This window comes from Triturus cristatus, chromosome 8, assembly GCF_964204655.1.
Source record: "Triturus cristatus chromosome 8, aTriCri1.1, whole genome shotgun sequence".
In the NCBI taxonomy this organism is placed as follows: domain Eukaryota; kingdom Metazoa; phylum Chordata; class Amphibia; order Caudata; family Salamandridae; genus Triturus; species Triturus cristatus.
The window spans coordinates 903,955,675-903,969,998 of NC_140591.1; the positions used below are offsets into that span (position 1 = coordinate 903,955,675).

A 14,324-nucleotide genomic window follows, 5' to 3' on the forward strand; every position below is an offset into this window, starting at 1 on the left:
ATGCGCGTCACTAATTAGATGACAAGGCATTTGGCTACCTGAAGAGAGTCAGTTACTCCCGCCGTTTACCCCCGCTTCATTGAATTTCATCAAATTGACATTCAGAGCACTGGGCAGAAATCACATCGCGTCAACAGCCGCCTAGGCCCTTCGCGATGCTTTGTTTCTATTAAACAGTCGGATTCCCCTGGTCCGCACCAGTTCTAAGTCAGCTGCTAGGCGCTGGCCGAGGCAGAACGCCGGCCCCACGCCCCCGGGGAGGTGGCATGGGGAGAGGCGACCACCGCAGCTGGGGCGATCCACAGGAAGGGCCCGGCTCGCGTCCAGGGTCGCTGCCGCCCCGGAGGGAGGCACCTCGTCAAGACGCGGCGCGCGACCAGCCCCGCTTCACGCCCCAGCACGACCGACCCAGCCATCAGAGCCACTCCTTATCTCGAAGTTTCGGATCTGACTTGCCAACTTCCCTAACCTACATTGTTCCAACATGCCAGAGGCTGTTTACCTTGGAGACCTCCTGCGGCTATGGGTACGGCCCAGCGCGAGATTTACACCATCTCCCCCGGATTTTCAAGGACCAGCGAGAGCTCACCGGACGCAGCCGGAACCGCAACACTTTCCAAGGCTCGGGCCCCTCTCTTGGGGCGAACCCATTCCAGGGCTCCCTGCCCTTCACAAAGAAAAGAGAACTTTCCCCGGGCTCCCGCCGGCTTCTCCGGGATCATTTGCATTACCACACTGGACACCGCGAGGGTGCCCATCTCCACCTCTCCGGGTTCGGGGATCAGAACCAGACTCCCTTTCGATCGGCCGAGGGCAACAGAGGCCATCGCCCGTCCCTTCCAAACGGCGCTCGCCCGTCTCTTAGGACCGACTGACCCATGTTCAACTGCTGTTCACATAGAACCCTTCAAAGTTCTCGTTTAAATATTTGCTACTACCACCAAGATCTGCACCTGCGACAACTCCACCCGGGCCCTCGCCCGGGCTTCCGTGTGCACCGCAGCGGACCTCCTACTCATTGCGGCTTAACCCCTGCGGCTCTCAGCGCCGGCGACGGCCAGGTATGGGCCCGTCACTCCAGCGCCATCCATTTTAAGGGCTAGTTGATTTGGCAGGTGAGTTGTTACACACTCCTTAGCAGATTCCGACTTCCATGGCCACCGTCCTGCTGTCTATATCAACCAACACCTTTTCTGGATTTTGGTGAGCGTCGGCATCGGGCGCCTTAACCCGGCGTTCGGTTCATCCCGCAACGCCAGTTCTGCTTACCAAAAGTGGCCCACTAGGCACTCTCATTCCATGCCCGGCTCCACGCCAGCGAGCCGGGCTACTTACCCATTTAAAGTTTGAGATTAGGTTGAGATCTTATGGGCCCCAAGACCTCTAATCATTCGCTTTACCAGATAAAACTGGGGGCTCCGAGCGCCAGCTATCCTGAGGGAAACTTCGGAGGGAACCAGCTACTAGATGGTTTGATTAGTCTTTTGCCCCTACACCCAGGTCGGACGGCTGATTTGCACGTCAGGAACGCTACGGACCTCCACCAGAGTTTCCTCTGGCTTCACCCTGCCCAGGCATAGTTTACCATCCTTCGGGTCCTATCATGCACGCTCATGCTCCACCTCCCCGATGGAGCGGGCAAGATGGGCCAGTGGTGCGTCCACCGCTGGAAGCGCGGCAGGACCCTCACCATCATTGCGCCAAAGGGTTTTGCTCGGCCCTCCGACTCGCGCACGTGTTAGACTCCTTGGTCCGTGTTTCAAGACGGGTCGGTGGGTAACCAACATCGCCGCAGAACCCTGGCACCCGGCGTGGGCCTCCCCGCCTGGATGCACGATGCAGTTGGGGCGCACTGAGCACAGTCTGCTCCAGTCGACAGTCGAGCAGGGGGCCCCCGTCCCCCCTTCCCGGCCCCAGCGCACCCCGACGGGCGGCCGAGAGCGGGTGCCCGGGGGCGGGCGCGGAGGCCATCAAATCTCCCTCGGATAGGGATGGGGGCTGTAACGCCGGAACGGAGGGCCACCTGCCACCCAGAAGCCTTCCCAGAGGACCCGGAGCCGGTCGCGGCACACCGCCGCGGAGGAAATGTGATCTGCGGGGGCCGGGTAGGTCCTGGATGCCGGTCCCAAGGAGGGGATCCGGAACTTCCGGGCCACCGACCTTCCCGCCGTGTTGAATCCTCCGGGCGGACTGCACTGACCCCACCCGTTCACCTCTCGACGGTTTCACGCCCTCTTGAACTCTCGGAGCAACGGGAGCAAGCCAGCAGCCCCAACGCCACCAGTCCCTCCCGTGGTAGCCGGGAGGGACCACACGAGTCTTCAAACCCCTTGGCCCAGCCGCATGGGACAGGGTCAAACCGCGTACCTGGCAACGAGGGAGGGTTGCCTCACCTGCACATCAGCCGTCTGTCGCCAGGTAGCCCCGAACAGTGCCAGCGGGTTGATGGGAAGCCCACCCCACCCATGCCCGGGCTAAAGGCGCTGGAAGAGGAGAGCCAGGCGGCTCCCCATCCCACATGCCTCCCACCAAGTGCAGACGGGCGTCCCCTCACAGGCCCTCGGCTCCTTCTCTTCCAGGCCTCCTGCTACACGAAAATGGCCGCTACTCGTTTGCCCGAAGCCCGGACAGGCCGGGACTCGGGCACGGGAGGGTCCATGGCAGCAGGGCCTTTTTAGGGTGGGGGGGTGATCCCAGCCTGGAGAGGCACTGCCATTCGGTTTAGCCCCACCACAGGGGTCGTGCCGGGTGAGCATGGGTTCTGTCTCAGGAGAGCCCACTACTGTGCCCCTCCCAGAGAAAGGGACAGGGGTAGTCTCCTGTCCCTGAGTTGGTTGGGTCTTTCCCCGGTGGAGGAAGACCCACCGAAGCCTGGTCCTCACCCAAGAGCCCCATGCAGCCACAGACCGCTCCGCCAGCCGGGGTGCGCAGGGCAGGGCCGGGCCCTGTGCCTATGGTGTGCTTGCAGGAGGCAGCCGAGGGCTTCGGGCTGGCGCCGTCAGTCGCTTGGGCCGCTCCGCCGTTAATGATCCTTCCGCAGGTTCACCTACGGAAACCTTGTTACGACTTTTACTTCCTCTATCTAGATAGTCAAGTTTTATTGTCTTCTCAGCGCTCCGCTAGGGCCGTTGCTGACCCCGGCGGGGCCGATCCGAGGACCTCACAAAACCATTCAATCGGTAGTAGCGACGGGCGGTGTGTACAAAGGGCAGGGACTTAATCAACGCGAGCTTATGACCCGCACTTACTGGGGATTCCTCGTTCATGGGAAATAATTCCAATACCCAATCCCTATCACGAACAAGGTTCAGCGGGTTACCCGCACCTGTCAGTGAAGGGTAGACACATGCCGATACGTTCAGTGCAGCGCACGTGCAGCCCTGGACATCTAAGGGCATCACAGACCTGTTATTGCTCGATCTCGTGTGGCTGAACGCCATTTGTCCCTCTAAGAAGTTGGACACCGATCGCTGGAGGTCGCTTAACTAGTTAGCATGGAGGAGTCTCATTTGTTACTCCACCAACTAAGAACGGTCATGCACCACCACCCACAGAATCGAGAAAGAGCTATCAATCTGTCAAATCTTTCCGTGTCTGTGCCGGGTGAGGTTTCTCGTGTTGAGTCAAATTAAGCCGCAGGCTCCACTCCTGGTGGTGCCCTTCCATCAATTCCTTTAAGTTTCAGCTTTGCAACCATACTTCCCTGGAACCCAAAGACTTTGGTTTCCCGGACGCTGCTCGGCGGGTCATGGGAATAACGCTGCCGGATCGCTAGTCGGTATCGTTTATGGTCGGAACTATGACGGTATCTGATCGTCTTCGAACCTCTGACTTTCGTTCTTGATTAATGAAAACATTCTTGGCAAATGCTTTCCCTTTGGTTCGTCTTACGCTGGTCCAAGAATTTGACCTCTAGCGGCACAATAAGAATGCCCCCGGCTGTCCCTCTTAATCATGGCTCCAGTTACTAAAACTAACAAAATAGAACCGGAGTCCTATTCCATTATTCCTAGCTGAAGTATTCAGGCGACCGTCCTGCTTTGAACACTCTAATTTTTTCAAAGTAAACGCTTTGGACCCCCAGGACACTCAGTCAAGAGCATCAAGGGGGCGCTGAGAGGCAGGGGCTGGGTCAGGTGGTAGCTCGCCTCGCGGTGGACCGCCAGCTCGATCCCAAGATCCAACTACGAGCTTTTTAACTGCAGCAACTTTAATATACGCTATTGGAGCTGGAATTACCAAGGCTGCTGGCACCAGGCTTGCCCTCCAATGGATCCTCCTTAAAGGATTTAAAGTGTACTCATTCCAATTACAGGGCCTCGAAAGAGTCCTGTATTGTTACTTTTAGTCACTACCTCCCCGAGTCGGGAGTGGGTAATTTGCACGCCTGCTGCCTTCCTTGGATGTGGTAGCCGTTTCTCAGGCTCTCTCTCCGGAATCGAAGTCACCATGGTAGGCACAGAAAGTACAGGCAGACAATCGAATGTATCGTCGCCGTCACGGGGACGTGCGATCGGCCCGAGGTTATCTAGAGTCACCAAAGCGGCTGGGCTCGTCGGCATGTATTAGCGCTAGAATTACCACAGTTATCCAAGTAACAGATGGAGCGATCAAAAGAACCATAACTGATTTAATGTGCCATTCGCAGTTTCACTGTACCGGCCGTGTGTACTTACACGTCCATGGCTTAATCTTTGAGACAAGTATATGCTACTAGCAGGATCAACCAGGTAGCCGCACCTGCTGACGGGGTGGTTTCGGGAGCCGCGTGCCCATCTCCCCGACCGGCAACCTTCGCACATCCCTCTCTCTTGGGAGCCTGCTAGGGGAAGGAGCCCACCACCTGGGGGGGAGGGCTTGCTGGAGGGGTGGAGAGGTGCGGTCGCACAGGCACCAGCAGGCCCAGCCGTCTCCCCCGGAAGGGAGAGGCAGGCCAAGGTGCAGCCTGAGCGAGACGCAGGGGTGCCGGAGCCTAGCGGCAGCGGCACCCTTCGGAACGGTTGTTCCGAGCTGCTGTGGAAATGTGCTGGGCGGAGAGGGGTGATGGCGTGGCGCACGGGGCCTACGGACCTGCCGGGCAGCAGCATCTGAGGGCCTGGCGCCACCCGACCCCTTCGGCTCGGGTCAGACCACTGGGGGGTACAAGCTGCTGGGGCCGCTCGCCTTCGCTTTGCTGGGTAGGGTGAAGGGCCTCCCGCCAGGCAGCAGGCCCTCGAGTCAGACTGACCATGCAGGGTAGAAGCTCCTTGCTTGAAACAACAGCTGAGGCTGGCCAAGCAGGCCATCCCTAAACGGACCTAGAGCACCCAATCGATCAGAGTATTGACAGGGCATCCCATAGCAGGCCACCCTGCACGGAGGGGATGCGGGCTTCGCATCCCTGCCTACTCCTGAGGCGAGCAGACTCAGAGGAAAGGCCCATCAGGAAGGGGCTGAGTGGCAAGCGCAGACTCAGGCCCCTGGGGGCCCCGGCGGGCGGGCCCAGGTGCTGCCTTCCCCTGACTCAAAATCGCCAGACCTCACGGAGGTCTGACTGAGTGGGCTCGGACAAAAAGGACCATCGGGAAGGTGCTGAGAGCCGGGTGCGTACCCGGGCCCATGAGGGTCCCAGCGGGCAGGCACGGTTTCTGCCTTCTCCTGTTTCGGACTCACCAAACCTCATGGAGGCCTGCCAGACCCTCTCCCTAGTAATCTGGAGGAAAATTACCCCCTTTTCTTGTAATCCGTGCACACAAGGCGACAGAGGGAACTCCTGGAGCCCTCGCTGGGAACGGGGAGGCAAATGAGCCCTCATCGGGAATTCCAGGGAAGCCCGGCCATCTGGTCGCCCCATTGGAAAGCATTGCGTGCGACCAGATGGCCGAGGGGATAGGTGCGACCTGATGGCCAGGACCGAAAGGACGCCCATCTGCCCGCCCCGAGCTGAGCCTTCGCGGTAGGGCTCCCGCCTGCCCTTGCAGGGCTCGGGGATTCTGCACCAAAGACCCTTGGCAGGCCGCAGGACGGGGGCTCCCACACCCCAGGCCCTGCCCGAAACCCAGGCCCAGTCCCTGCTTCTCAACCCAGCCAGGCCGGGGAGATCGGGGAGCCACCTCGGGCATTAGGGACCCCTGTCCTAGGCACATGGAGCCTCGGCTGGCCGCAGGACGTGGGCTTGTGTTCCACTCATTTTTCCTATAACTCCGCTTAGTGGCGCTACGCAAACTCTGCCCAGCCCTAGTGAACACCCCCTCCCAGGAAAGGCTTTGTTTCTGGGCTCAGGGAACGAAGGCTCCCACCCTAGGGGTCCAGAAACATGTCTTGTGGTAGAAGGCTGGTGTGTACCAGTCAGGGAACCCACCAGAGGCTGGTCGTTTTTTGGGAGGCATCTCTAAGATGCCCTCTCAGTGCATTTTTATTTAAATCCCACACTGGCATTAGTGTGGGTTTAATGTGCTAAGAAGTTTGATACCAAACTTCTCCGTTTTCAGTGTAGCCATTATGGTGCTGTGGAGTTCGTAATGACAAACTCCCAGCACCATATACTCTTAATGGCAGCACTGCACTTACAATATCTAAGAATGGACTTAGACACTGTAGGGGTACAGGGCTCATGCACCTGTACCCTCACCACAGTTATAGTGCACCCAGCTAGAGGGGTGGCTGATCTATGCCAGGGCAGTGGGTTGTAGGCATGGCACACAGGGGTGTGTGCCATGTCGACTCTTCACTTTGTTCTGAACCAAAACATGCAGCCTGCAAAGGCAGTGTGTGTGTGTAAAGGTACAGGACCTCTAAGGCTGGCACAATAAGTGCTGCAGCCCTTAGAGGTCTTCCCTGGTCACAGTGCCCTGGCTACCTGTGGTGCCATTTACCAGGGGGTGACCTGTGGCCAGAGAGGCCAATTGGGTTAGTGTTGGGTAAAGAACACAGGCCCTGGGAACCTAATTGGCATGGACCCAGGGGACATCAAGTGACAGTGCATCAGTAGTGTGGCAAAAAATGTGTGTGGAGGGTTACTGCAACAGAAACCCACTTTCGGGAGCAAAAAAAGATGGACTTTGGCCCAGATCTCTGTACTGGGTTAAATGTATGACATTGTTATGCATTCTGCCCATCAATTGTTCTTTTTGCATTTGTCACCATGAGTGGGACAGGTACGCCCAGACGTGGGTCCCGTGCTCTCCATGCCACTGGAGTCAAGCTATCCTGGCTGATGAGGGGTGAAATCCCGAAACCGGTCCTAGGATGCTTGTTTCCAGTCATGGGAAGACCTGGTTTGGCAGTTCGGCCGGAACTGTTCCCATTGGGTGAAGGCTCAAGACTGATTGGCATATGGCTGGGTTCAAACTGGAATGGCATGGGGAGCAAAAAAACGATGAATTTAGGCCCAGATTTCTGTACTGGGGTGAATGTATGACATTGTTCTGCATTCTGTAGATCAATTGTTCTTTTTGCACAGGGGTACCTTGGGCCTACCTTAAGGGTGACTAATATGTAAGAAAAAGGAAGGGTAGGCCCTGGCAAGTGGGTGCACTTGCCAAGTCGACATGGCAGTACTAAACTGCACACAGATACTGCGGTGGCAGATCTGACTTACCTTTTCAGGGCTACTCCTGTGGGTGGCACAACCAGTGCTGCAAGTCCACCAGCAGCATTTGATTTTCAGGCCCTGGGCACACACAGTGGACTGTACTATGGGCTGACTAGAAGCAAAAGGTTTGTGGATAACCCTGCAAAAAGCATTTCCAACACTGCCTGACAAATGTATAGGACAGGAACTCCACCTGCCAACGCAGTGGTAACAGATTTGGCCTCAGTTGAATGTGCCTGCCAGCCTTCTGAGAGATGCTTTTTGTAAAGCGCATAGCAAATCTTTATGCAGAGAAAAATCCATCAAGGGATGGTCTGTTTTTGCACTGCTCCGCCCTTTGCTTGAGAAAACCCAAAAACGGGCCGATTGTCCACTCAGTGGTCTTTGGTGCAATTGATTACAAGCTTAATACCCTGTTGGGGTTCAAACAATAGCGTTTCTCTTCCTCCTTAAAGGAATGAGTGTGCAAAAAATGCCAGAAGCGTGATAGCCTGCCTCACAACAGATGATGTGAATAACTAAGGCTAGTCCAGCAATCGCCCCAAAAAAAAAAAAAGGCTATAACTAGCTCTCAACGGTACCCAAAGAAAGTCCTTGCTGGGCAGGGGGCAGAACAAACAAAACTTCAGACAACTTAGCTTGTAGTGGGTCAATTTGTCGGATGCCGCAACAGTCCACAAATTCAACTGGTATACACTGGCGGAATCCCTGGCTGCCAAGAGGACATTGACAGCCTCAAGAGGAAGGTAGAAGGAGGTCAATTGCCGCTGCTCATTCTCCAAGCATGCAGATGCAAATTATGCAGAGTTGGGTGCAGTACCCTGCCCTGCCCTGCCGCTGCAACAGTAGATCCTACCGAAGTGGCCGCTTAATTGGAGGACATATGCTCATGTCTAGGAATTTGAGTTACCACACTCTCCTGCTAAATCCGGTGCCACTGGGTTGGCTAGGGCCAAGTTGGTCCTAATCTTCTTCAGAATTTGGGGCAGGAGAGGCAGCAGCGGGAAAGCATGCAGGAGAACAGTGCTCTACTCTAGATGAAGTGCATTTCTGAGAGAGAGCTGCTTCGGAAACTCCAATGGCAAAAGCGCTGACATCAAGAGTCCTCGGCAGTGGCAAAAAGGCGAGCCAGAGTTCTCCTCATTGCTGAAAGGTGTCCATCACCACCTCCAGGTGTAACTGGCATTCATGATACGCTAATCATCTGTGGCCGAGTATGTCCGCCTTAGAATTTAAACATCCTGCTAGGTGGTTTACAACCAGAGAAATACCTTGGTGGCCCAGCCACTTCCAGAGGTGCACAGCTTCCTGAGACAGGGCCCAAGACTCCACCCCACCCTGCTTGTTGCAGTATCATATGGTGGTGTATTGTCCGTGAGCATATGCACTCGTTTTCATCTGATGGTGGGTAGGATGGCCTTCAAAGCCAATCGACTCTACCTCAACTCCAACAAACTGATGTGGAGTTACGACACTGACACAGACCAGAGGCCTCTGATCCCCACATCTCCCAGATGGCATTCCAGCCCAGTAGTGATGCATCCCTGACCAATGTCAGCTCCAGGGGTGGGGTGTTAGGAGAGGGACCTGCCATTGACCCAATCTCTGTCCTCTACCCACCATGGTAAATCTTTGCAGTCTCCTCCACAATCTTGATAAAATCTGACTGATTCCCTCGATGTTGTGCCAGCAGGAAAAAAGAGACCAATAAAACCAGAAGTGTCCACGTCATCTGCACTGCGATCTAGGACAGAAACATTGGGATCATACCCTGAATGTCCTGGACTCTTTTCTCCGGGGGAAGGGCACAAAACTGTACCATATCAAGAATAGCTCCAATGAAAAGGACTGTCTACAAAGGATTCAGGTGTGACTTTGGGACGTTGATAGTGTACCCCAATGATGTAAGAGGTTCGCCATCATATGGAGGTGGCTGACAACTACCTGGGGCAAGCATACTTAAGCAGCTAGTCGAAGTATGAGAAGACCTGTACACCCAACATATGAAGGTGTGCTGCAACAAATGCCATCACTTTCGTGAACACCTGAGGGGCACTGGTGAGGACAAACTGGAGCATTGCAACTGAAAATGCTCATGGCCCACTGTGAACCACAGGTTGTGCCTGTAGGACGGGGAAATAGAAATAATAATCCTGCATGTTCAACACCAAAATCCAGTCTCTGGAATCTGGGGCAGCCAGGGCTAGACTGAGCATCTTGACTTTGTCCTTCCACTAGCCACTGTTTGTAGTTGTTTGTTCCTCCACAGAAGGCGTTGAGAAAATGAAGATCTAAAATAGGATGAAGTTCTCGGTTTTTCTTAGTCACAAGAAAGTAGCAGGAATAACACCCAGTTCCTAATTCTGGAACCTTCTCTGTGGCCCCTTTGGCCTAATAGCCCTGCACTTCCTGCTGCAAGACAGACAGATGGTCCTTAGTCAGCCACCTTGATGGTGGAGGAAGGTGTGGCAGGGTTGAGAGAAATGGGAGGGCGTAGCACCAATAGAGCTCTGTAGGACCCTGAACTGGTTAAAGTACTTCAGTTAATGCATTAGTCTTCATTTCCATAGAGGGACCTGTAAACCTGGAAGTTCTGCTGCCCTTCACATAACTCCGAAGAAGGCATTTTTCTCCATAGCAGGACCAGAGGGAGACACAAGGGCAGTACCCGGAGACGTATCCAGGCCACAAGCATCTTCAAGTTCTTCGTACCAGTTTTCCTCATCATATTGGGAAACATAGTCACCCCCTCATTGTATCTGTTATTGTCTGGGTTAATTGCAAGACAAATGTGTAAAGTTTGGGCGCTACCATGTGGTAAGGGCAAGGTATCAGATTCTTAAGGATTGCCAAGTGGTTGCACACCTGTTAGAGCTGGCGGGATCTCGGTCCAGGTGGATTCTGCTTGAGGTCGGATAGCACAATGGGGTGCCTTCGACTGGCTGTAGCGTGGAATCTTCTTGTGTTTGGCGACAAAGTTTGGTCCCATCTCTCATATGACATTTGAGTTTATCTGGCCGCAGTTATCTCAGGCCTTCGAGTAGTGCTCTGACCTCCAGCACCACAAGCAAACTTTACCGGGTATGTCACAGACATCTGTTTGTGGCAGTCCCTACATGATTTAAGCGTTGTTTTAAGGGTTGACATTTTCCCTTGTACATTGAAAACCAAGGAAAAGCTCCAGATCTGCCTCTGAAGGTGTGGAAAGAAAGGAATTGACATGAGTATGCATGGATGCCACTTATATGCAGTTCCTCCTCTCACTTCCAGGGTGGAGTTGCACAGCGCCATCATCCAGCATGCAGGAATACTGCTTTAAAATTTCTGGACTCAATCTAACGCCTGGGGAAAATTCACAAAGGGAGGAATTTGCTGTTAGGAATATCCATCAGAAAGAAAAACTATTGTTAATGAAAGGAGAGGGTAACAGATCTATGCCAGGGCAGTGGGTTGTAGGCATGGCACATAGGGATTTGTGCCATGTCGACTCTTAGCTTTGTTCTGCACCAAAACGAGCAGCCTGCAAAGGCAGTGTGTGAGTGTAAATGTACAAGGCCTCTAAGCGTGGCACCATAAGTGCTGCAGCCATTAGAAGCCTTCCCTGGTCACAGTGCCCTGGGTATATGTGGTACCATTTACCAGGGACTGGCCTGTGGCCAGAGAGTGCCAATTAGGTTTGGTTTCCAATGGAGTTTTAGGGAAAGAACATAGGTCCTGGGTGCCTGATTGGCAGGAGCCCAGGGCACACTCAGTCAAAGCACATCAGCAGTTAAGCAAAAAGTGGGGGGAAACGATGCAGAAAGAGGGCACTTTCTCACAATTAGGTTGGGAACAGCCAATTCATAATAATCAGTCTTCTGAACTCCACATGATTCTTTTTTTTTGCAGGTATCTAATTCCATAATTTGATGGCTTGAACAAAGAAAGTTTTCTTTCTCTAAAATGAAATTATTAGATGCAGTGCCTTAAATGTAAATCCCGGGTTAGAAGTACTTGGTAATTTTCTGCTAGGGTGAATTTTGGTCCTTTGCCATGTACTGCTCTGTGACTGATGAATAATATCTTGAAAGAAGATATTCTTGTGGGTGGGAGCCAGTAGAGTCCCTTCAGGACAGGTGAGAGTTTATATGTTGACATTTAGAAGTAGCCCTGCTGCTTAATTCTCTGTACACATCTCATGGTTGGGAGTGGGATGGGGTGGTATAGTCCGTTAGTGTATTTCAGTTTAGAGAAGAGGCGTGATGTTGCTTATACCTTTTGGGAACATCCAAAATATGGAATAATATGTTTAACTGCTTTCGTCATGCTAAAAGTTGATTGAGCCAGCTTGTCCACTTGAGCATTTATGGAAAGGACAGAGAAGAAAACAATTTATTTATTTATAAAGTTTTATATAGCGCGAACAAGATCCCAAATGATATCAGAGCGCTTTACATTAGGAAGGAGAGAAGGACAATAATGCAAAAACAACAACAGATAGGGATAAAAACACGAGTGATCATAAATTACACGGCACATGCCACATGGAAGTTATATTAAACAATTGTACAAGGGTAGCGAAGGAGGGGCACAGTATGTCGTAAAAGAAGTGTAGTAGTAAATGATGGTACCATGGAAGTAGGAACAATAACATCGGGCAGGAGAGCCTAGCCCACTTACTGAAGGAATTTATTCATCAGGAATCTTTTTTTTTTTTTTTTATACCAACTTTGTTTTTATTGAAAGATGAGGTTAGCCCAATGTACACAGCTGTGTGCCTACAACCATCCTGGACGGCAGCGAACAAAGTCGAATCCCATCAAACAGAGACAGTATAGCATAGCATAACTCATGCATTTCCCCTCCAATTCCCTGCCATCAACGCGTCGCACCCAAAGTGCCCGCCACCCCACATCCTGTCTAGAGCCATGTTCGCACGAGCAGGGGGGTCAGGTAGGGCAGATGCAGCTGGTGATGTAATCTAATCTCCAACGGGGTTCCCGCGGTAGGAGGCCAACAGAACTCAAGTCCGGGGCTAGTGAGTGTCGTAACCCTGCCCAGGACAGGTAGGTGCTACTCTCCGCGCCTGGTCTATGCTAAGTTCGTATGCAATGCTCTGGGCAGCTCATGTAATGCAGTGCAGTGTCCCCAAGTAAACGTGTAGTGTTTGAAGGGACTGGATGGAGTGGCTTAGCGCCACCTTGCTGAGTCGCCAAGGCACTATCACCTCGCTTAACCTCTATACATCCTGAAGACAGGACAAACTAAACAAACAAGGAGCGGGGGGGTGTGGCGGGGGAGGGCGGCGGAGGAGGGGAAGCAGAACGCCAAGCGCCGCAGCGGGGGGAAGTGGGAAGTCCAATGAATGCAACTAGTCTCGCTTAAGCTGGGCCGGCGGCCCCCCAACGCCCCTAGTACCCCTGTGGGGATGTGTGCCTGCGCAGTGGGAGGATCCGACCCCGGTGCGCGCACCTGTAGGTAGGGACCCTCCAACGATGAGGGTGTCAGCTCCACAGGCCGCGTGAGAATCTCGGAGCGCGTCAGAATAATCTCGTCGTCGAACAGTTTTAGGGCCCGCAGTCTCGGCGGTTGCAATCGTGCATGCTCTATCCTGCCCAAGTGTTCCACCAAGGGAGACCAGAGGGTCTTGAACCTAGTGTCCCTGAACTGGAGGCGGGCTGTAAGCAGCTCCATCGCCAAGACCTGCCAGAGGCGGGCGAACCACACGTTGATGGATGGCGGCTCCGCCTTCTTCCAGTACACCGCCACTGTTTGTTTTGCTGCGCCTAGCATGTGAAGGCTCAGGTGCCAATCTCGACCTGTCATTGCCCGCCGCGACGTTGGTCGGAGGCCCAAAATAATCGTGAGGGGGTCCTCCGGCAGGGGGTAGCCTAGCACCCTTTTGATGTGGCTGAGGACTTCCTTCCAATAGGTAGTCAGACTCGGGCATGTCCACCAAATATGGATAAAGTCCCCTGGCGCCTGGGCACAGCGCCAGCACAGCGGGGACACCTTAGGGAACATCTTCTGCAGTCGGACAGGGCCGATTCCTGTTGGGGGATGCTACGGAAGGTTTTAGGGATATCGCTCCAGAGCCTTGCCCACTGCGCGGAGTTGATCCCGGATCACGAGAGGTTCTGCCACCGCACTTGGTACGGATGTAGTCCTGGACGCTGGGAGTGCTGGAGCACTTTATAGACGCGAGAGACGAGGCCCTTATATGTGCCAAACGTGCGCGCTAAGTGCTCAAACGGGGTGAGAGGCCTCGTGGCCGCCTGCACCAGCGAAGAGCCCTGCACCCAGTGCCGAAGCTGTACGTATTGGAACTTGTCCCTGTCCGTCAGCCCAAAGTCCCGTTGGCATTGCTGGAAGGATTTGAAGGTCCCTCCCACAAAGAGATCTCGGATCGTCCGACAGCCACTTTCCGTCCAGTTCTCGAAGTATGGCGAGCGGCAGGCCGGCGGAAACTGGGGGTTGCGAGCTAGAGGGGTGTGTGGCGAGGGGAAAGTGGTGAGGCCCCTGCGGACCGCCACCCTATCCCAGATCTCCAAGACCGTCCTGGTGGGGACCGCCATGTACGCACTACGGTGACGCGCCGCCCGGGGCAGCCAAGCGTGGTCCCAAATCGGGCGACAGGTAACTGCCCTGTCCATGTGGAACCAAATTTTTTCGCTTTCCCACGCCCCCCACTCCAGAACATATCGGAGGTGCGACGCCCAGTAGTAGTCCATTAGATTGGGACAAGCAAGGCCGCCTCTATCCCGAGGGAGCT

General features: G+C 54.2%; 1 protein-coding gene and 3 pseudogenes across 2 annotated transcripts in view; all 4 read right to left on the reverse strand.

Annotated features, from left to right (window-relative positions):
- The window catches only part of LOC146805240 (28S ribosomal RNA), a 1,316-nt pseudogene extending 834 nt beyond the window's left edge, over nt 1–482 (reverse strand).
- Nucleotides 1–14,324, reverse strand: part of ZBTB11 (zinc finger and BTB domain containing 11) — a 2,099,144-nt gene that overhangs the window by 170,761 nt on the left and 1,914,059 nt on the right. The gene's annotated exons all lie outside the window — the stretch shown is intronic.
- LOC146805241 (28S ribosomal RNA) lies at nt 490–1,752 on the reverse strand (annotated as a pseudogene).
- LOC146805242 (18S ribosomal RNA) lies at nt 3,024–4,733 on the reverse strand (annotated as a pseudogene).